At 44.6% G+C, this 6,990-nt stretch overlaps 1 long non-coding RNA gene across 1 annotated transcript; it reads right to left on the bottom strand.

Annotated features, from left to right (window-relative positions):
* Nucleotides 1–4,166: 4,166 nt before the first annotated feature.
* On the bottom strand, nucleotides 4,167–6,366 carry LOC131920791 (uncharacterized). The gene is made up of 3 exons (XR_009381773.1): nucleotides 5,904–6,366; nucleotides 5,153–5,265; nucleotides 4,167–4,919 (listed from the first exon to the last, which is right to left on the bottom strand). It is a non-coding gene; the product is annotated as an uncharacterized LOC131920791 (long non-coding RNA).
* Between the last annotated feature and the right edge of the window lie 624 nt (nucleotides 6,367–6,990).

Here is a 6,990-nt window from a genome sequence, read left to right as displayed (position 1 = left end):
AAATTCCGATGGCATCATAGCAGTTAGGAGAGTTGTAAGCTTGCTGGGCGAAGGTCCCGCAGGGTGGAGACTAATGAGTTGGTGTCCACCTGGATACGGGTGTATAAAGAGTAAAGAGGTGACAGGCTCCTTCCTTCCTTATCTTGCTCTCATTCTCTCTCTCTCTTATTAATCAGAAAAATGATTGGACAGGTCACAAACTGACATATCAATATTGGCAAAAAGTTTCCCTTTCGTGACAATAATGAATAAAACAAGATTAAGAACTGAAGCCTGGTAGGCTGAAGTTAAAACTTCAGTTTAGGTTCAAAACCCAATGTCGTTAATTCAGGAAGAGAAAAACCAGGTTCCACATCTCCATGTAAGGGAGCCTGGCGGTTTTAACTGATTGCTCTCTTTATGTGGCATCCGCAGGGCAACACCACACCAGTGTTTTCAGCAAACATTTTAGTCTCAGTTAAGAAAACAAACAAAACCTGTCCAGGTACGTTGCCACAGATCTGTCTCATGTCAGCCTCTTGTTTTCAGTTTTGATTACCAGGCTCTGAGAGGACACAGACAGACTTGAGAGTAGCAGGAAGATGCTAAATCATGTGACTCAAAAGCATGTGAGAGACTCTCTAGATACAGAGTTGTCCAGACTTGCAGCTCGGTGGGAAGTTAACCCGGCTGTGTGAAAAGGTAAGAATTGGTACCAGTAAGAAATTAGAGAGAGGCAGACTTCAAGGCAATGCCCAAAGTTTCCTCGTCCACAAATGTACTCTTCATCCCTAGTGGTTATGGAAGACATACAGTAGACAGCAACAACCTCACCCTTCTCCTCTAATGTCATTGACCTATGGCGGGGTGTTGGGGGGGGGAGATTTGTTCAATTATAGATGTTGATTTGCTTAATTGTAACCATTGGCATTGCTATGAATGAATGTCAGTAGTGGTCCAGAGGAAAGGGTGATTAATTCTCTTTCAAAGGGGTCAGGGGCACTTGATTTAAAGGATAATTAAGTATAATTTACACACATAGTAAGAGTGTCTCTAGGGAGTAAGTGTTGCAAAATTGCTTCTAAAAGGAACCAGAGATGAGCTAAGAGCATCATATAAAAATGTGAAGAAGCCAAGCAAGGGGGTATTTTCAGTAAAGTTCCAGACGCAGCTCAGTTCCCAAAGGAACTCTGGAACATGTGGTACATCCCAGAATTTGCTTGGCTTTTGTACCCGAACCCTCATTAGTTGGTTATGAGCTACCTCAATGGATAGAGACTGAAGGTGGAAAACTTCTAGCATATCAGGTGCTGAAATTCATTAGAGACTATATGTATAGGGTATGAGCCATTGCCATCAAGGCATGCAGAAAGAGCTTGGAGGATAAGTATATGACATAGAAGACCATACATGTCTTCTAGTAGGAGCATTGACAGCATCTTTCATAACCAACATGAAAGGGAGAGTCTTCCATCAAAACAACGACCCAAGCAAAGGGACAGAGAGAATGCAGGCTTAGTGGATGGATGCAACTTCACAGGAACACAAAGGACGAACAGAACAAAAGCAGGAAAAAGACCAGGAGCTGACTGGTAGGAGACAAAATCCCCCAGCAAGCTAGCTCAAGGGAGGCAGCAATCTCATGGAGATCTTGTTGGAGAGAAGACAGTACTATGCTGCTTCCAGGAGACAGGTTCTGGAATGCAATTCGGGGTCCTGGTGATCTGGGCATTTCACAGGCAGAACATAATGGGTTGCTACTGTAAGATCTCTGGTAGATCTTCTTTACTTTTCCTTGTTTAAATTCCAAGGTCAAGAATCTGCTTGATTCCCTCCCTCCCTTCCTTTCCCTCATGTCTCAGTCTCATCTCACTATATAGCCCCTGGCTGACCTGGAACTCAATATATTGACAAGGCTGGCCTTGCACTCACAGGGATTCTGCATCCCAAATGTATGTTTCTTCACTTGCTGGAAAGTCTGAGGCAGGTGCCTGACCACAATGCCTACCTGGAGGAGTGCATAGTAATATGGTATAAGATACAGTGAAGATGAGGGAGAGTAATGGCTATGGTCCAGGTGCTGACTGGCTAGGATAAACTTCCCAGGAACCTGATGAAGAGGATCCTTGTATCCATTTCTATGGCCATGTAACCAATGAATGTCGTGAGGCAGGTAAGGTGGGCTTAGCAATAGGAGCTTTAAGGAGCATTCATGGTCTCAGGAGAGAGGACTGTCTTGGAAATTGTACCCCAGGTGTTTCAGTTACTCCACTGAAGGCCTGGCCTTCAGCCTTCTCAATCCTTGGTAGTGTAGTCAGAAGTTTTCCTGCCTGGCCCGAGGTTGGGACAAATCTCTCCCACTCGCGTCCCGAAGCTGCTTAGTCCCAAGTAAACACACAGAGGCTTATATTATTTACAAACTGTATGGCCTATGGCTCAAGCTTCTCACTAGCTAGCTCTTATAACTTAACCCATTTCTATTTATCTGTAAGTTGCCATGTGACTTCATGGCTTACCAGTACTTTCACATCTTGCTTTTCCTGGCAGCTTCCAGCATCTCTTCTGCTTCTCCTTTCCTCTTCCTCTCTCTCCACTTGGAATGTACTGCCTAGCCTTATTCTGCCTCACCATTGGCCAAACAGCTTTATTTATCAACCAATCAGAGTAACACATATTCACAGCATACAGAAAGACATCCCACAGTACTTCCCCTTTTCTGTCTAATCAAAAAGGAAGACTTTAACTTCAACCTTGTAAAATTACATATAACAAAACAGTTATCAAGCAAGATTATGGTTATAATATCTAGTCTATTTATATTTGGCAAACTTAAAGAAAATATTCTATCTATCCTATATTTGTGAGTCTAAGGTTTCATATCTAATTTATCCTTTATCATAACCAAAGAAAATTATAACTCTCTAGTCTTCAACTACATCAAAGACCTCAGAAGGATTTAATACTACTTAAGTAAACAGGAAGTGCATTGTAAGCAACTTCCAAAAATCTAGAATGACAGAGACAGCTGTCTGCCTGGACAGTCATCCAAAGTTCCTCTGTAATGTTGGTGCATCCATCTTTAGCCTATAGGCCTAGAGTTTCTCAGTTGCTTCTCTCTGTGTCCTGTATAATGTCTGGCAGTTTCCTCTGCAAAGCAGTAACCTGAAGGACCATCTCATCTTGCAAAGTTCAGTGGCCACTTTCCTATGGGTCCTGCATGTCCAGTTTATACAACATTCTGTCAATCAGTCCAGGCAAGAATAGTTTCTTGCCCAAATGGCCAGTTCTGCAAAGAATAAGATAAATTCCATATGGAGTGTCTTTGATGCCCATTCTTTGTGAAGTAAATCAGTGCTGCCAGGAACAGATGTGTCTCGTTGTCCAGGAAAGTGTAAGTTTTTAAAACATGGGTGAGAGATTTGTCTGGACTGTTAGAGGCCAGGTGGGACCTGAGAAACATTATAGCTATAGGTAGTTTAGTTTATTAGCCAGTGGGTTAATACTTTGGGGTGAGTTCACCTGAGCCATTCTTTTGTAGCTGGAGTTGCCTGGGTGATGATGGTCTTGTCTGCAATATGGATGATGTTCAGTCTCTTTGTGTGGTGTCCTGTCTAACTCACCGAGATGAGCCTCATCACATGGACTTCTTCTCCAAGTGTCAAAGAAGATCAAGAAGGACACAAGATTAAGCTCCCCCCACCTTGTGTGTGTGTGTGTGTGTGTGTGTGTGTGTGTGTGTGTGACATTTTTAGTTGTCTTCAGTCACATGTTTAAGCCCAAGTCAGGATGGGCCCCATTTCTCAAAAAGAAGAGATGCAAAGTTACCAGATAGATGTCTTAGTCGATGTTCTGTTGCTGTGAAGAGACACCATGACCACAGCAACTCTTAAAAGAGAAAACCGTAATTTAATTATAGTTCAGAAGTTTAGTCTACTATCCTCATGGCAGGGAGCATAGAGGCACTTGGGCAGACGTGGTGCTGGAGAGGTGGCTGAGAGTTCTGTATTCAGGTCTGCAGGCAGCAGGAAGAGAAAAAGGGACACTGGTCCTGGCTTAAGCATTTGAAACCTCAAAGTCCACTCCCAAATTACACAATTCTTCCAAAAAAGTCACACTTTCTAATGCCTGTCAAGTAGTGCCGCTCCCTAAGGACCAAGTGTACACATCTATGAACTCAGCGGGGAGAGACATTCTTATTTAAACCACCACACTATGCAAGAATGTATTTATATAATTGAGAAATTTTGTTGCCATTTTTCAATTTATCCAGTCTTTATTTATCAAAGAAAGGAATTTGACTTCTGTCTCACAGGCAAGGAAGTCACTGACGACTTTTTAGCATGGAGCCATGTGCTGAGGTTTCTTAGATGCCTGTGTGGTGGGGGTGGGGACACAGAGGAGGAAGACTGACTGGGCTTCACTGCAGATGATGAGACAAGCGGTGGACTTGTTCGGAGAGAATGGCTGTCAGGATGGGGAAGAGCACAGGACCGAGGGGAACAGGGACAGTCAGAATGAACAAGTGTTGATGATGTTACTGCCATGTTGGGGTAAGGGGTACCGAACTTTCAGCTTAAAAGTCCAGCGGGGTAGGGGTGTCCTCTTTCTGCTGAGTCCTAAATGCCTCTCCTTTTGAGGCTGTGCTGGTCTGATTTTCTTCAGAACTACTCCATTACCATTCCCTCTCACCTCCTGATTCATCAAGATAATCGAGGCCAGCAGACATAAATCAACTCAACTCCCATCTTCTGGCACCTCCTCCCCATCTTCTGTTCCAACCGGCTCATGCCTGCGCCCGGCATGACTGCTTGCTGAGGCTTCAGAGCGTGAACTCTTCCGGCTCAAGGCTGAGGCCTCTTCCTGTGATCCTCATTCCTTTCGCCTTGGGTCTTCTTGTTCTGTGCTCTACACGAGCTTATGGTTTCTGTAATAGATTTTCTCTAATGAGGAGAAAGAAAAGCATTACATGTCTTCAATACATTTTAGAGGTATGCTCACAATAGTTGCGTACTTTAAATATAGTTTAGATATTTTGTACAAATGAGGTGGCCAGTAAGGAAGTTTCTTTGACTCTGGTTCTGGCTTTAGAAAAGTGTTAATTCTCTCCCACCCCCTCCCCGCCCTGAGTCTACACAGCATCCCCCATCCTCCCCTGATAACTTTGATCTTTTACCTGAGACAGTAAGTTGTTAGTGAAGAGCTCTGGGGCCTGAAGAAGACGGGGAGTGCTGGAAGGAGATCAGAGAGTGGGGCAGACACGGCCGAGGGGGTGGGAGGGACTCCTCTCTGTGGAAACATGAAAGCAAACTTGCTAGGCAGTGACTAATGATACGATAACTGTCTACAAACACCGAGTGTGTGTTTGGGAGCGCCAAGAAGGCATTGCCTCACCCAGCACAGATACAATCTGAGCAGTAGCCGGGCAGACAGAGATGCAGACGGAGCATCCTGAATTACAGGGGCGGGGTATAGAGATGGAAGGGATTTCACAAAGTCTACTTCCTTTCTGAGGACAACGTTTGCCAATCTGTCTGCCCACTCACTATTTATTCCTTTTTTTTCCCCCAGTAAACTTTAAACTCCTCACAGAAGCTCCTTTTTCTCGATTTTCTTCATCTCCGAATGACCTTCTTGAATGCTGTCCATTGTTTCTTTCCAGCAATGTTCCCCCAAGTAGTGATGGCCAGAGCCAAAGCACGAGCACGTTACCATGCAAGTCAACTGTCACATGTCCCCCGTGGGATAGGGGTGTGAGGGATCCACAGCAGCCTTGCTAGTGTGCTTAAAGCTACTGTTGATACTGGAGGCATCCCATCTGCCGGAGTGAAGATGGCTCTGTGTAGTCCTTTATGTCTCCCGTGTGACTCTGAACCACCCAACTTGTTAGCATCTTCGTGGATCCCCAGGGTGTGCGGTATACTCACTGTAAATACTGAACATGGTCCCTCTTCTCAAGAAATCAAATAGAATTGAATCGGGATGAACCGGGAGATCAGGAGATGCTTGAAGCAGAGTTCAAGAAGGCCGAGACAACCGTGGAGCCATGGGGATGGAAGGCAGAAAATTACCGAATGTATGAGGCTGATCGTGGAGAAAGTGTGAGTCCGCCTGTGACCCCTGTGACCCTGCCCTCGCTCCCACGGTGCCAGTGACAGCTCAGGGAGGTTTAGCAGCTGCAAGAGAAGACTGTGCATCCTCCTTTCAGAATAACCCAAAACATCTTGAACAGGATGGATTCAGAACCATTAACTCTGAAAACAAAATGACTCTGATGAGAAAGGGCCTTTACTGCCCTCACGTGGTGAATGCAGGACAGCGCTGAAGGAATCAAATGGGACTTGTTCTACGTTGTAGGAGGCTGGAAGCCGTTCTAGTTGAAAGTGAGCATTCAGGTTACAGGCCTTCGTTTAATCGGGGGACGATCAGGGTTTGGAACTCTTTTGAACTCTCTAGTTTTATGAATTCTCAACCAGTTCGCTTCTTGATTTCTACTTCTTTCTCTTATAGTCGATGAGAGGGACATCTTTGGTGAAATGCTGCCATCTTGTGGTAACTGTGAGAAGAACTGTGGCATTTCCAGGCATGTGTGGTCAGCTTTGTGAGCCACCTAGACCCTTGAAGTCGGAATTCATCCTTAGGAAAACTGTGACTCCAGTTGAATAAATCTTGGCATTGGTATCTTCTTTTTGTAGAGAAATGGAATCTGTGACTTTTGAATTGTAGCCTGGCCACTTCTGTGTGAATGAATAAATTTTTCAGCCCCATCCACATCAGCAAAACACACACACACACACACACACACACACACACTCACACACTCAATTATCCCCCCCCCCTTTTTTTTCACCAAAGCTTCTTGTACTTCGCCATCCGCTCAGGAGGAAAACAAAAAGTGTCCATCATTCTTGACTTCACACTGGCCATTTCAAAAAAAAAAAAAAATGGCAATTCTTCTCTGCCCCCATCTCCAGCAGATTACTCAGATCTTCTCCCTCAACCTTCCTCCCCACT

Source organism: Peromyscus eremicus, chromosome 10 (genome assembly GCF_949786415.1).
Source record: "Peromyscus eremicus chromosome 10, PerEre_H2_v1, whole genome shotgun sequence".
Lineage (NCBI taxonomy): Eukaryota > Metazoa > Chordata > Mammalia > Rodentia > Cricetidae > Peromyscus > Peromyscus eremicus.
The sequence above is the reverse complement of the archived record's forward strand: the minus strand, read 5'-3'. Positions and strand labels throughout refer to the sequence as shown.